We start from the raw sequence: 16344 nt of genomic DNA on the forward strand, positions 1-16344 counted from the left end.
CTCACGGGAAAACAGGGAAAAAGGTGAACGCACGGGCACGCCTAATTGACACGCTAAACGTAGAATCTGAAAAAAAAAATCTTTCCTTCGGAGTCGAGTGTTAGCGATAAGATCGATTCATTGGAACAAACGTAAACGCTGAAAATTTGCATATTCATACCACAACAACTGAGTACCGCAACGCTAAACGCATTTTTATTTTTACGTTGGATAAAGCCAAAATAGCAACTTTAGCACCCGGGCTTTAGCAAAACTGAAAGCCCCTTTCGATGTTACAAAACGTTGAAAGAAGCCGTCGTTTGGATGCAGAAAGGAATTGCCACGCTGAAAACACTGGGAAGAAATTGGTCACGTGCTAGGCAACCAAAATCGTTCACGTGTATCAAGTTTCATCCGGCGACGCGGCATTCAGAAAGAAAATATTTTCGGCGGTTCTTGGAAGGAGAACTGGACGGTTTCTGCTTGTTATTCAATCGCCACGGGAGCTGCAGTGTCTTTCCACTTTATAAACCCAGCTTCTTTCATTTAAAGCCCTTTTAAATCCTGGAAACACTCTCTTTTGGTCCTGATATTTTGTCCATTGGCAATCACGCAAAACCACTAAAAGAATGAACGTACACTTTGACCTTTGCGTTGCCTACCAGTGCGAGTGAAGTTTATTTTCTTTTTTGCGTGTTTAATAAACAAATAACTGTAGACATAATTTGAAATAGTTCATTCGTTGGTCACTCACAGAGCGCTTTGATTTTGTCCTATTCCAGTGATCATGAAATAGATTCGTTAACTTTCTGTAAATCGGATGTTCTGTGAGGTTTGTCTTATCCGCACGCGTTGCATATAGAACGCATGTCTTTTCGCACGCGTGTCATATTGCACGTTCTGCGTGACATTTTGCGATCGTGCGCTGTTACCAGTGAAAAAGCTGGAACATCTCTCGTAGAAAGCCCAGAAAAAAAGGGTATCAGGGTGGAAAGGTATTCGCACAAATACCCCTCTGTCGCCAAAATTCGTCATTACCACTGGAACCGCAAAAACTCCTTTGTCGCCAAAATCCATCATTATCTTAGATGTACCTCATGGTTACAAAATCCGACGTGTTTAGTATTAAAGAGAGTAATGTTTTATTTTGTTTGCGTGACATTTTCGGTCGAACTACATCACGTTTATCGCAAATATGATGCCTTAGGATCTCAGCGAATCTTTTATCGTTCACCTGTCACCAAAGACTGAACTAACGTGCATGCTCAGATACTCCTAATACAACGGCGCCCAAGTAAACGCTCCCACAGCGTCTTGTTACATATAACCCCGCACTTCCTATCATCGCGCACATCATCCACTAGCATTCCTCCGTACTCTACTTTTCAGATCGTTGTAGAAATGTTTTTGAAAACCTTCTGTTAGTAGCTTACCGTTGTTGTAATAAGATAAGTGACACTCTTCTTAGAGCCCAATTGCCAGATCATCGTGATAGCAGTAACTCCCGGGCTACTCCCGGTCTTTTCGTGTGCAGCAATAGGAGCTGCACCACCTGTCCCTACATTGAACACAGCCCAAATCAATTTGGTCAGACCTACAAATCAAATCTCATATAACATGTGATTCAATGTCGGCTATGTAATCTACAATATATTGGGGAAACCAAACGTCGCCTTAAAGGCACCCAACCCTACTAGTAGTTACATCCATACTGCGGTTGCAGAACACTTTCTTGGCAACAACCATTCAGACACTCATATGTTACTTATTTCTATTGAAAAACTTAATAATGAACGCGATTCTTTTAGGACAGCGCGCGAAGCGCACATCATTCCGAAAGCCAAAACCTTTGGACCTCTGGGCTTTAACAAACGTGATGGACTATAGTCTGTTACTATATATAGTAACAGATTATGTTTTTCTCTTTGCTTGTGTAACCACACCATACCACGTCATATCATATCTAGTTTCGCCTATTATTTTACAGCATATATATTCTGTGAATTCGTGAGTTGTCCTAATAAACCTGATGAAGACTGGTATTGGCCAGTCGAAATATCGTACACTCAAGCCTTTTCACGTTGTTTGATCAGTCCTTGTAGTAGTGCTTTTGAATTTCATTTCTATTGATAGCTCAGTTGGTAAAGCACTGCACCGGCATGAATCTGAATTTTTTTTCAGGCTTTCTTTTCGCATAACTGCGTTGGTCATTCACTTGTTTGTATCTTTCATCTGCAGTTCAAATATATGTATTCCGTATATTCTACCTCTAAAATTGTCTTAACAGATTTGCTGATTGAAATCATGATCACGCGTATAACTTTTTTAGAATGAGGAAAACTTTATTTTTCTCTTGTGCGGTGTTTTATGAACATCTGTTTGTGACATAAAGACTGACATATGTCTATGTTACTCTAATCTATGCACAGAGAACTGCAAACTAAGTTGTAATTCAGGGGTCACACCGAATATACAAGTCGATTGGTGTGTTGCAGTTCATTAAACTGAGTTTTTTGAATTTTTCGCGTTAGTCCTTTTTTTAACTCGCGAATACGCGCATGCGCAATGAACGAGTTATAGCGATGGTTTGGGCAATCTCGTACCCAGCGTCTTCAGGCTTTTTGGTCAGCGGGCAACGCCGGGAAGACTCTGGGGACATCAAAAAAATTCAATTTTTTTGATTGGCTGTTCCGTAACGGTTTCCATAGTTTTACCGCAGAAATCCTGCGGTAAAACAATTCGATGTAGTCTTCCCGGCGTTGCCCCGCTGACCAAAAAGCCTGAAGACTCTGGGTACGAGATTGTGGTTTGGGCAATCTCGTTCCTAGAGGCTGCCTTCCTTTTGGTCAGCAGCACCAAGGAAGCAAGCCTAAAACGCGCGCGGGCTCTGGGGACGAGATTGTGGTTTGGCTGTCGGTTTCGGTTGTTAACTTTTGGACATGCGCAGTGAATGAGTGATCGTAATGTAACGGAATTTCACTCTTGCGCTGGTCGAAATTAGCGAATTTTGCGTTTTCGGAAGGGAAACACACCTCTTGGAAACGGTGAATCGAAAGAGGAACTTGTAAGGTATGCTCGACAGTTTCAACAGCGAAAATGAAGCATTAAGTGTGGCGGTCAGGAAAAATCGAGCAAAATCTGAATTTTCTGGCGAAACTTAGCAGAGTCGATTTCTTTCCCCCGGGGGGGGGGGGGCACTCCCCCATATGGGCTATACGGGGACGTGCCGCTGGATAGGGTATGGTTTTTGGCCTCTCTGCCCTGAACAGGGTATATAATTTCAAACGAGTCTGCCCTGGACCCGTCCTAGTCCTATGGTTGTAAGACCGTCGTCGAGTATTTGGCAATCCGAAATCAGAGACGTTAGTCTGCATTTATTATAGTGAACAATGCTTCACGTCGATTGAGTTTCCACTTATGGTTCACCGCTGTTAATGCGAAATTTTGGGATTTTTCGCGGCATCACTTCTAGGTAGTGTATTATTTTATCTGTTGTGATTGGTATTCGCGTTTCAATGCGTGGAACATCACGCCCGGTAAGTGACAGTGGGCCTTTAAATGTTATTACTATTGCTAATAAACACTTGTGTAACACAAGAGCTAGATGTTGTCCTTTGTCCTAAATAGGGTCTTAGAATAGAGGACATTGATTTGTCCTACACAGGGTAGGTGTTTAAGGTTATTTTCGTTCTAAACATGGTCAGGGTTTCAAACCCCCAGCGGCATCCCTATACCCAAACATGGGTCAAGTGCCCCCCCCCCCCCCCCGGGTTTCTTTCATCTTTTGTCCATAATAAGGTTTTACTAAAGTAAGAATCATGGTGTGGCTTAAATTGGCCAGAAACATTTGCGTTTTGAGAAAATCAGGAAAATCGATCGAAGCCTTGTGAACCGAAAAATGATTGAATTTAAAACCGGAAAATCGCCACTTTTAATTGTCTCCGCGTTTGTTTTAGAAGAAGCGTACGAAAATCGGGATTCCATATATCGAAAGACAATCTCTTTCTGACATGATAACCGAATGGCTTTCGGTTTTAAAAGCTTATATAAATTATAGGTTTAAAAATCTGTATCATAAAACTGTTAAAACGATTGCACTGAATGTTGCTGAATAGCAGAACTGAATAGAACTGGAACAAAATGTAATGGCACTTAATTAATATTGTCAAAAAGTTTCATTATATTAGTAAATGCTGATTTAGACAGTACAGCTTTTGCTTACGACTGTCGCATGCGATTTCTAGAGCGCGCGCTGCTCTCGCCATGCAAAAAATCAAACACAACTCTCGTCATTCAACATTGCCCATAACTTCGATTGTCGTAGGATTTGAAAACATGTTTTAAAATCCTAGGACATTTTTTGTGATGTACATGACAGTCGTAAGCAAGTTGTAGGTTTGATTTACATGAAAACCATTCGTTTTGTAGGCCAGTCGTAAGCTTGTCGCATGCGACAAAGTCGTACCGTTAAAATCACCCTTAAGAGTCCCCATTTTTAATCCATTACATCATCCACATCGAAATCCCAAATACTTGAGCATACTCTTTTTTTGTAAGAATCTATTTCATAAGAATATCGCGGCTGAAATTTGAAGAATATTTTAAGAATAAACCCAAGGCTGAAATTTTGAAAAGAATACATTTTTTGTGTTGAAAATTTGTAAATACAATGTTCACAATTATATGTTTTTAACTAAACTATAAAATTCTTCTTTTCTCTAAACGGCAAAACTAACCAATAAAACGATAAAAAAAACTACACTAGCGAAATTTTCAATGCTAATGACAGTTTGATGAACGCTACAGGTATTAGTACACTTGTACATTCATTTGATACCCCAATACATTCTAAAACGGAAATGTCACACGCTATAATCTAAGAATATTCACAAGAATATATTCAGCCTAACATCGGCAGAAAAATAAGAATATTCAGCCTGGGCCGGAAAAACAATACTCTTATACAAAAAGAAAAGAGTGTAATTTCTTCGTCGATCGTCTTCGACCTCATCTGGATGAATCTGCAAATCGTAACAACAACAATCGGTAAAGCAACACGTTAACTATTTATTAGATGTTCTAAGCAGACAGTACACTTTTTATGACTTTCAATGATTCTTACCTGGAATTCCAAACTAGATTTTAGCCAGATTTTCACTTTATCAGGCTGTATCAAGCAAAAGCGTGCTCAGCTGCGGTAAAGTAAACAACACAATCATTCGCCGCTCCAAAAGAGATCGAGGGAAACTCACACGTCCAAACACACATTTCAGCTTAAGAAAAGGTAAACTAAACACTGTGAGTACGGAACTATACTCGGTATCGACGAAATAAGAATATAACATCTTTGATTTCCGAACATTGGCGCTTGCCGCGCGTGCTCCTCCATCGAGTCCATTTTGAAATGAGGACATCATGTGACATCGACAATTTGATAATATAGTTGGAAGCGATGCATTGTGGGCTATGTGGTTTGTCCTCCTTTATGATAACCGATGAATTTGTGTTTGTAATGATATCTGGCAAATTTAAACAATTTAAAACCAGCGGCATATTTTTACAGCTGGCGAACTCTGCAATGTAGTGCCAAAGGTCAAGCACACATTTCAGTATATGGTATAACTCGAAATATTCTCACACTTTGGCTTTCAGTAACAATTGCCTTGATGTACTTCATACCTTAATATCAGGCTGGGTTCTCCATTGAGATTTTCACAAAAGGTCGTTAAAGTTGGCTAATTTCGACCACGACATCGTTTGGCGGATCAAATAACTACCCGTGCAAACAAACCGATGCGACGGGCAAACTGCCAATTACAGCTTCAAGGCCTTCAATAATGCTCCTATCTTGCTTTATCAGAAAGATTTCTGTTTTCCCCTCGCTTCCTTTTATCCATTATCGACGGGAAGAGAAGAAATCGAAAAGATTCAGACATGTCTAACAATGTTGCGTGACAGCAAATATGCAAATTAGTTGGATCGTCACTGAGATATGGCAGTAGGCAGTAGGGAAGGGGTGGGGGACGGGAAGAATTGCATTAACAGGCCCGTAGTCAGGCTAAAACAACTAGGGTGGGGGAAGCAAATTGGGAACATTAAAAAAGGAGCAGGTATAGTAAGCAAAACAATAACTTTGCACTTGCATCACACTTTTGGTACATTTCTTTTCGACCCTTTGCTGTCATTGTATGGACTACCACGTGACATTACCTAACTTGTTCACGTTTGAAGGAGGACGAATTATCGCGATGAAGTTTAAAAGAACGCGAATATTCTCTTTATGGATAATGTTTTCGCTACCATCACCGTCGTCTTATCTTTCACTCCCTACTAACAAACACAAATCGGTCATGAGGATTTTGGTTCTTATTTCCGATTCACAAGGAAGGAATGCCTTTGTTGCTGTTGTATAAATGTTAGCCAAATGTTAGCGGAGGAAACTGTCAGGTAACAATCAGGCAGTAAGAATCCGTCCGCAAGAAGATTCGCCTAAAATAAGAAAAAAAAAAATAAAAAAAAAAAAAGGTGGGAGCTGGAATTATTGCGATGAAGTTTAAAAGAACGCGAATTCTCTTTATGATGTTTTCGAATTCGCTACCATCACCGTCGTCTTATCTTTAACTCCCTTGGTTCTTATTTCCGATTCACAAGGAAGGACTGCCTTTGCTGCTGTTGTATAAATGTTAGCCAAATGTTAGCGGAGGAAACTGTCAGGTAATAAACAATTTATTAAGGGTTGTGAAAAGGCACTCGCAGCGTCAGAATTAAAGATTGATTGTTGTACATTATTACTGTTTTTTAATTATTTATTTTTTGACACATTGTTTTTTTACACTTCTTAAAATTCTGGAAGGGGGGGGGGGGTCGCGGCTCGAGCCCCCCCTGCCCCTCCCCTTGTTACGGATGCGTTTAACAGTATGGCTTTATATACCAGCTGCTTATCTAGAATAACGAACTCTTTGTGACAACTTTTGCGCAAATGACTTATACCCGTAGTTTTTTATTGAGTTTTCTTTTTCGTAGCGACCAGCAACAAAAACCGTCAATGCGAAAGATACACGGGAGGAACAGACTTAAAAACCTACACTCGCTGATTGAAGTGTATAGCGAAAATTTACTTCTTCCTAAGATAGAGGGGGAAGGGGGGTGGGGATGGCTTAATTAGATACATAACCTTATTTCTTTTTAATTTCAGCCTCTTCATTTCACTTAGACCATCATAACCTGCTTCCCTTGTTCTGAAGATTAAAGGACGGTGCATGATCCTAGCATTAGGCCTCTTTAGGGCGTGGCGAAGGCCCAAACTTCACACTTTCAAGAGCTGGGATCAGGCTTCTTTTCATTCAATTGAAGAGTTTTCAATTCTTTCCTTTAATAGGGATAATAATTCTTTAGCATGGACATTACACAAGCCTGAAAAGCTCTAACTATGATGTCTTACTTTCCTCAAGAGAAGAACCTTTTTACGAGGTAGTGAACAAAAAGTTGTCCACCACAGTCAGTAGCACTAGAACTAGGGTTCCAAGCACAGAAAAATAAAAATAATAAATAAATAAATAACACTGAAAACTTCACGTGTAATCTAATTAACGGCTTTCTCCGCATCTGATGAACTGAAAATACATCTGAATACTAATATTTTGTGCTGGAAAAGACCGAATGTGCAAAAAAGTAAAGTGTTACATCGGACGTTTTTACAGTTTATTATACATAAAAGGTAATGGAAATGATCTAAACGCATACCTGAACCAACTGGAATAAATAGTCCTAGTTTCTTCCATAGCAAATGACACGAATTTTTTCCAAGTCCTCGTTCTAGTTTTGCGACTTTTTGCGCCTGGCTGTCATGGCTCGATACCGGAGGAGAAATTTGACACCTATTTGAACTGACCTCGGCGCCAGCCAATGCCCAGAGACGAACGGTGTCGGAGACAAATCGTCAATTTCAAAAGGTGAAGGAGATAAACATTCGTGGTGAAGGAGATAAACATTCTTGTCAGAATAAGTTCAATTTCGGTTTCTACATCGGCTATTGGCAAGGAAGACTTGTGACCGGCGATGTTCCTTTTGCACTAGTTTACTTCAGTTGATCTGCTCCTGTCTCTGGAGTCGTAAGAGCAAGGACCTCCGACCAAGGAGCTAAAAGAACACCTCCATTCTTCCATGACAGCACAAGAATATCAAACCAAATTTAAAAGGACAAATTTTCCAGTTTCCGTAATTGAATTTATCTTACTTTTACTTTACTAATAGGCCTTATCACGGTTTTCGACGCCATTTTGACGAGTAGGGAAACAGGCTTGAAATAACAGTGTTTGTATGGAAATCCGATGTTAAATAATTTTCATAAAACATCGCTTCTGAAAAATTCATGAATTGGAAACTTTTGGCATTAGGAAAAGGATTTTAAGAAAAAAATTGGAGGGATCTAGCAGTGCCAGAAAGCGTCCAGTTGTGTTTTGAACTTTCCGTACATTTCCCTGTATTTTTTTTCCGCGAACTATTTTTAGTAGCAGTTCACGGCTGGAGTGGACTGGATTTGTAAAACATGGACTGGATTGGTAAAAGGTGGATTGGTAAAAGGTGGATTGGTAAAACGTGGATTGGTAAAAGGTGGATTGGTAAAACGTGGATTGATAAAACAGTAAATGAAACAATAAACTTTATTTTGTTTGCAGATCCTTTTCTTTCTCTTTTATCTTGATTATCCATACAGTGATCCGATCAAACAATGTCAATGGTATACATTCAAAATAATTCAGTCTTTACTTTTACTATTAATTCACTTCAACATCAACTGTAACGAAATCATAATAAGCAATAATTCCCTAGTTTTCTTTATATTGTATCAGAACGTAAATGCAATATTTCCGCATTAGTTCAACGACAACAACAACAAAAAAAGAAACACTGTTTACTTAACACTGTTGAATCAACAAAAGTTTTACAATAATGTCCAAACGTTCGGCCTAGCAACGAAACAACAGAACTGAGACTGGGAGATGTTGTTTATTTATTACCATTTTATAGCATTTGAATTTATCAGCTTTTTTCATGAAATGGTTTCGAATTTATTTTTTGATGGCGTGACAGTGAAAACCACTGATATATGCATCCATAAATAGTACGGCTGGAATGAATATTTTGACCTTTGACCAATTTAATTTTGCATAATTTAAATTTTGGCGCGAAAGCTTCACGGCGCGCTCGTGATCGAGATGGCGGCTTTCAAGCTTCCATCTCTTTCTATTAAAAAGCGAAGACGGCAGTTTTCTTTGCCAGAGTTTAGATGGAATACAAAATGCATAAAGGAAGAGATAGGGAGTGGCACATTTGGATAGGGGAGCGTCACAAACATAACTATTAGTCGCACTAGAACGATTAGTATATCAAACAAATTCTACACTTGAGAAAATTAGGTTTGGCGAAGTAACCGGCGTCACGTTTACATTTCCTATGACATCATTACATTGAGTAAGCACTTTGTGACCTTTATACGCTTTTGAACTCGGGGTCTAATAAAACTGCTACAGTCTTTTGTGCCTGCCCCGAAATGATCAAAAACCATGGAAAGTAATATTATGAACGTGGGCCAAAACCTATAGCAAGTACCAACAGACAATTGTTGTTTGAAACGTTTTTATGTTGTGTTTATCTGAGTTTTAGCATCGGAATGCCGTGACAGAAAAGCTCAAATTTCACGAAAGTACTTCTTGTAACTCGCAGCCTCAAAAATTTCCTTCTGTGTTGCCCATAGTTTTGAGAGCGGATTTTATAAGAAGAAATGATGCTCTTTCACTTGGTGTAAATCTTTATACTCAATGCCATGTACCAGTTGATGATTTTAGCCTCACACATTTGTCAATTTGGCATTACAAGAAATCGCTTAAAAAATTGTAAATATTGAAAAATCTCCTAAATATTTAATTTTTACTTCAGATGAGTAACATAACATTCATGATGTCTATAATTATGTACTTTATCAGACTGGATGTTTTTCGTTAGGAACGAAAGTAGTTTGATTTTTAAAACAAGGTCTTCGCAACATGTGGTGTCAGACACCGAAAACCCGGTTCAGGAGCGGTGAATTCAAGATCATAGCCTCACATCAAAAGTAATTATCGGATCGAAGTAAAACATGTATTTCTTGCAATAGTTTACCGTGGGCTATGTTGTGAATTTTTTTGACAATTTTGAATTTTTCGCTATTGCACACCTCTGGTTGATATTTACAGACTTCCGCTCTTAAGTTCGCACGTGTGTAAGAAGAATCTGGGTACTAGCGCTCACCGATCATGATACTTGTGATGTGATTAGCTGATGTGATTGGTTTAAATAAAAAATACCGCGATGCCATTGGCTAGCTCGAAAACAATCACCGATGATGTCACTCTTACATTACCTTATGCTTACATTTTTATTCCAGATTTTTTCTGCCTGTAACAAAACTCGCGCGTCGGCTTTATAATGCTGCCGCCTCGTCACCCTCGCGTCCTCGCGAGGGTGACTCGTTGGCAATAAATAAGGCCACTAGTGCTAAAGGTAAAAGCTCTAAAAAGCGTCTTGTTTACGGTGAGGGTAAAAGGGGGAATGAGTTTGCAGAATGGAATGTGGAAAGACGTGCGGAATGACATAATTATGCAAATAAGAATTGCGGAATGACATAATTATGCGAGATACGATTTATGCATAATGACTTACAGAAATACATTAAACTGAAAAAGCGCGCCTTTTTTTGGGCGCCAATTTGCAAATACAGCCTTTTTGTAACCATTTCAACCGAAGAATGCATCACAAAAACCCAAACAATGGTATCTTCGAATTCAAACTTTTTTCCTTCGATTCTCATCGCATAGCCGTTGATGCAACATAGCAGCTCGTGGACTTTTATCGTTCGCGAGTGAACACAAGATTTGTAATACATTTGCATTAAAGAGGTTTGTTTTACGTAACCTGGTTTCCATTCCACACGAGTCGTCCGCCATTACGGGAGATGTATACAACTCAACCGAAGGCTGGTTAAACTTGACATGTTTCAAGCTTTCACAGCGCCTCGCAGGAAAAAGACGTGAGTAAAGAACCGCCTCTGTTTATTTTTGAAACGATTTCTGTCGCTTGTCGAGGATTTATCGGGTTATGACGTATGTGTTGTGGTTCGGTCATGCTCATTTCCGTTGTTTTACGTTTTATATTAATCAATTTATCATACACAGCCAAACACACACACACACGCAAAAAATAAATAAATAAATAAATGAAAACGAAAATAAAAATTTAACCGCAATCTATACCGCAGAACTCTTTCCCCGTATTTTGACGTGTAGATTTCGGTTTTTTATTTTCGAAGGAAGGATCTTAATGTAACAAATTTTCAACTCCAACATTTTATAAGAAACTTTATCTAAGCAATTCGGGAAAGATTTCCGCACAGCCCCATACATTATTTATCTATGCACAACTGTCACACTAACCCACTTCCAAAAACGACGAGCGTGAAAACAGAGTGTGTGCCAAATGTATAGATAATTATGCATGGGGCTGTGCAGATATCTTGACGCAACTCGTACTAAAAATACTGTAAGAGACTAATGTCACTTGAAGCCTCGGTAATTAAAACCATACCGTAATTCTTATCTTCTTTCTTTTCTTTTTCCTTTTTTTTTTATTTTAAAAAATCGATATAAGCTGGTATTGTACTGGTTATCGCATACAATGAAATCCTGGTTTTAAGTCCCCCTCCCCTGCTAATAAATCGCCTCGATTTTTGGGCCATCTATTTGTAAACGAAAATTTTATTCCGTGGTAAACCCCTACCACTCTTCCACTCATAGTCCCATCTTTGATCTTTATATAAACACGTAACACCCCTTCCCCCCTTGCCTCTAAAAAAGCCGTTGACATTTCCTTTTTACGTATCCCCACCCGTAACCGGAATTTTACGGTATTATGGTCTGTGCCTCATTACAAGAGCCTGTGAAGTTTTCCTAGACTCAACCTATTGTTGACTTTTTTGGGTTTCCTTGTTTTATCTGATTGGTGAGTATCACAGGTCTTGCAGAGGTAAACCCATAAATGGTTGGATTGCTCAGTAGCTCAACAACAGTAACTCAAGTAGCTCTACAAAGATGTAATCTACCCACACTTACACCCCAGGGGAGGGGAGACTCTCTTTGCATAGGTTTGGCCCCAATGTAGTTTCCTTAAGGGTTACCAAAACAAAATATTGAAATAATCAAGCAGTTTCCTCATTACACAGAACAGAAAAGCTTTCCTTTGAGGTTTTGAAAGCAGAGATTCAGATTTCCACCGCAATGGTACAAAACTGTCATGGCAGTGGGGGGTAAAACTTTTGTTTGAAAGAATTTTTGGGGGGTAAAGTTTTCATACACTCGATTTTTTAGAAAACCACCCCCCCCCCCCCCCTAGGACGTAATAAACAATCGGTCCCTTAGTTATGTAATGTAATTTGAAAACAACTCAACAGACTTATCGTTTTCAAAGCCATGTTGTAATTTTCTTGCTTACAGTTTGTAAAATGTCAAAAAAAAATGATTTAATGTGGAACCTTGCCAGTATACAACAAAGATGCATTATCATTTAATTAGGCCAAAATTTAAAAGCAAATTCTAAAAACTGATCGATTTTAGTTTTTATTTGTCTGAGACAGTTCAAGTATCAGACAAAATGGTCAGTAAAATAAGAAGAAAAAAAAGCCGAAAAACCAGTATATAATACTAACATATTCTTTAAGGCTTTGCCCCACTATAAGCTAGCATAATGTTGAAACACCTACTTAGATACCCACTTCAAAGATCACAATAAACAATGTTTGGGGTAACACGTTTTATACTTTGAAAATAAAATACAATGTGACTGGATTGTTCAGCCATTGTGATGGATGATAGTTGTTACAGTGGTGAAGAAGCTTTCTCTATCTTAGGAATATTTTGGGATGTTATCAGTATGATTTATTTGCAAGTTCTTCTAACTGTAAAGTATACACGCTGAAGGTGATTCCATCACTTATAAGTCAGAGGGACATGCACTATTCATGGTTAAAAATGGGCATGGGTGTTATTTCAACACGTTGCAACAGTTATTGCAGTTCCCCTCCCCCTACCCCTCTCTTCTCCAAAGTGGACTGAATTTCATGTTTCCTCTCTAAAACCGAGATTTTATGGTTTTGGATAACCAGTACAATACAAGAAAGTAGGCTTCAATTGCAAGTGACATTAGTCTCTTACAGTATTTTTAGTACGAGTTGCGTCAAGATATCTGCACAGCCCCATGCATAATTATCTATACATTTGGCACACACTCTGTTCTCACGCTCGTCGTGTTAGTGTGACAGTTGTGCATGGATAAATAATGTATGGGGCTGTGCGGAAATATTTCCCGAATTGCTTAGATATTGTTTCTGATAAAATATTGGAGTTGAAAATTTTATTTGTTTCATCAAGATCCTTCCTTCGAAAATAAAAAACCGAAATCTACACGTCAAAATACGAGGAAAGAGTTCTGCGGTATAGATTGCGGTTAAATTTTTATTTTCGTTTTTATTTATTTATTTATTTATCTATTTATTTATTTATTTATTTGCGTGTGTGTGTGTTTGGCTGTGTATGATAAATTGATTAATATAAAACGTAAAACAACGGAAATGAGCATGACCGAACCACAACACATTATTAGTCGAAATATTAGCCACTAATAAATCTGCCCTTTGCCGTAGTGCCAGCCTTGCATTCAGTTTTGTATTTTCACAACACATTCGTCATAACCAGATAAATCCTCGACAAGTGACATAAATCGTTTCAAAAATAAACAGAGGCGGTTCTTTACTAACGTCTTTTTCCTGCGAGGCGCTGTGAAAGCTTGAAACATGTCAAGTTTAACCAGCCTTGGATTGAGTTGTATACATCTCCCGTAATGGCGGACGACTCGTGTGGAATGGAAACCAGGTTACGTAAATAAACAAACCTCTTTAATGCAAATGTATTACAAATCTTGTGTTCACTCGCGAACGATAAAAGTCCACGAGCTGCTATGTTGCATCAACGGCTATGCGATGAGAATCGAAGGAAAAAAGTTTGAATTCGAAGATACCATCGTTTGGGTTTTTGTGATGCATTCTTCGGTTGAATGGTTACAAAAAGGCAGTATTTGCAAATTGGCGCCCAAAAAAAGGCGCGCTTTTTCAGTTTAATGTATTTCTGTAAGTCATTAAGCATAAATCGTATCTCGCATAATTATGTCATTCCGCAATTCTTATTTTGCATAATTATGCCATTCCGCACGTCTTTCCACATTCCATTCCGCAAACTCATTCCGTCTTTTACCCTCACGGTCTTGTTTATTCAAAGTGCATGCCGACAATTACTCTTAAATTAAATCATTTTTTAATTAAATTATTTCTGAATTAAATTATTTTTAATTCTTAACAGACACCGCACTTTGAGGAAAAAACGACAAAACCAATAACTTTGCTCAGATTCAACGAAAAATCTCCATTCTTACACTAAAATGATTGTCAAATTATTCTCTACAGAATGAATAAGAGAATTCTGATGCGTCGTGAAAAAAATTTTTCACGTTTTCTTTTTTCACTAATTGAGTTTACGACCCCGGACTTTCTGAAAAACTGAAAAAACTTGTCACTTTGCTCAGATTTAACGAAAAATCTCCATTCTTGCCCTAAATGATCGTCAAACTATTGTCTACATATTGAATAAGAAATTCCTTATGCGCCGTGAACAAAAAATGTTCGCGTGTTTTTTCCACTAATTGAATTTAAAACTCATTCACTGCGCACGCCCGAAAGTTAACGACAGAACCGACCAACCAACCAACCAACCAACCAACCAAGTCAACAGTCAGCCATCGCTATAACTCGCTCATTGTGCATGCGCGCATTCACGAGTTAAAAAGGAGCAGTGCCACATGGCGTATAATCTGGGAAGGCCTATGTGACCCCCCCCCCCCCCCCACCCCCATCGTCAAAACAAAAAGGGAGGAGTAAAAGTCAGGTTAAAGTAGAGATGTACTTCTTTTCGCCAACAGATTCTACAACTGCATTTTTGGAGTGGAGTCAAAATCGGCTGCGCTCATTATACAAAAGTACCATGAGTCAGGTGATGATTACTCCTTGGAACCCAGACGACACCATGGATATTGACGAGGTGTATGTGGAGTTATCATTTCTGAGAGATGACAGAAAACTTGCTGGAACAGAAAAGGAAAAGCTCGAAGATTACACTGAGATATTTGAGGGGCGCGGACATCATCTCATCCCCAAGCGAATTCTTGTGTACGGAAGGCCTGGCATAGGAAAGTCCACCTTTGCAAAGAAACTTGCTGTAGACTGGTCAAGGGGCAAGAAACAAATCCTAAAGAAATTCGATGTTTCACTTTTAATTAAGCTGAGAGACGTATGCAAAACTCAAGACATCACCTCCATGTTACAAGAAGCTGAACTGTTGTCTGTTGATGACCCGACGGTATTTAATAAATTGTATGAATACATTCTTCAGAACCAGCAGAAAGTCCTGCTTGTTTTAGATGGTTATGATGAGTACAGCGGTGAAAAGTCATCACCTGTTTATGAGATTTGGAAGGGAGTTCGACTGCCAGATTGTACTGTTCTGGTGACAACCCGCCCGTCAAAAGAGGAAGAGCTAAGAGCACCAAGTCATGCTCAGTTCGAGATCAATGGGTTTGACAGTAGGGAGCAAATTAAAAAATTTGCACTCAAGTTCCTGCATCACCAAGGTGATGTAAGGAAGTTTACTGAATTCTTGACTGAACGCGACCTGTGGGATATGGCGAAAATACCACTTCTCCTGTTGATGCTGTGTCTAGCTTGGAAGGACAAAGAAAATCCAAAACTCTTAAACTCTCGGGCGGACCTGTACAAAAGTCTTTTTGACACCCTGTTTGATCACGTGGCAGCCAAAAATCCTGAGCAGACGTTTACAAGTGTAGATGAATACAAAGAAGACCTCTCAAAGTTAGGAAAGCTAGCATTTAATGCTCTTATGGAGGACTGCCTTTACTTCAAGCTCAGCAAACTGCCCGAGGACATTCGCGCTCTCATTGAGAAATTTATTGGTGCCGGTTTCTTTCAAATTTCCAACCTTTCAAGCTCACGTCGTCGTGAACAAGGCGTTTTCTTCCTGCATAAGACTATACAGGAATTCCTTTCTGCCTGGTTCATTGTTCAGGAACTGACGAGTGCGAAAGAAGGAGAAATCACCTGCTTGTCGCAAGTCGATTCCTTTGAAAAAGTCAAGAAGATGGTTGAAGTTCTAAAATTTGTGTGTGAGTTGTCATCAGAAGCTACCAGTGCTGTGTTGAGTCACCTGCGGG

At 39.1% G+C, this 16344-nt stretch overlaps 1 long non-coding RNA gene and 1 pseudogene across 2 annotated transcripts in view; one reads left to right on the forward strand and one right to left on the reverse strand.

The window, feature by feature from the left end:
- Positions 1-16344, forward strand: part of LOC146456780 (NLR family CARD domain-containing protein 4-like) — an 81185-nt pseudogene that overhangs the window by 58578 nt on the left and 6263 nt on the right. The gene's annotated exons all lie outside the window — the stretch shown is intronic.
- Positions 4004-5181, reverse strand: LOC146456784 (uncharacterized). Its single transcript, XR_014858732.1, has 3 exons — positions 5102-5181; positions 4496-5000; positions 4004-4419 (listed from the first exon to the last, which is right to left on the reverse strand). It is a non-coding gene; the product is annotated as an uncharacterized LOC146456784 (long non-coding RNA).

This window comes from Pavona decussata, unplaced genomic scaffold (genome assembly GCF_977016875.1).
Source record: "Pavona decussata unplaced genomic scaffold, jaPavDecu1.1 SCAFFOLD_254, whole genome shotgun sequence".
NCBI lineage: Eukaryota > Metazoa > Cnidaria > Anthozoa > Scleractinia > Agariciidae > Pavona > Pavona decussata.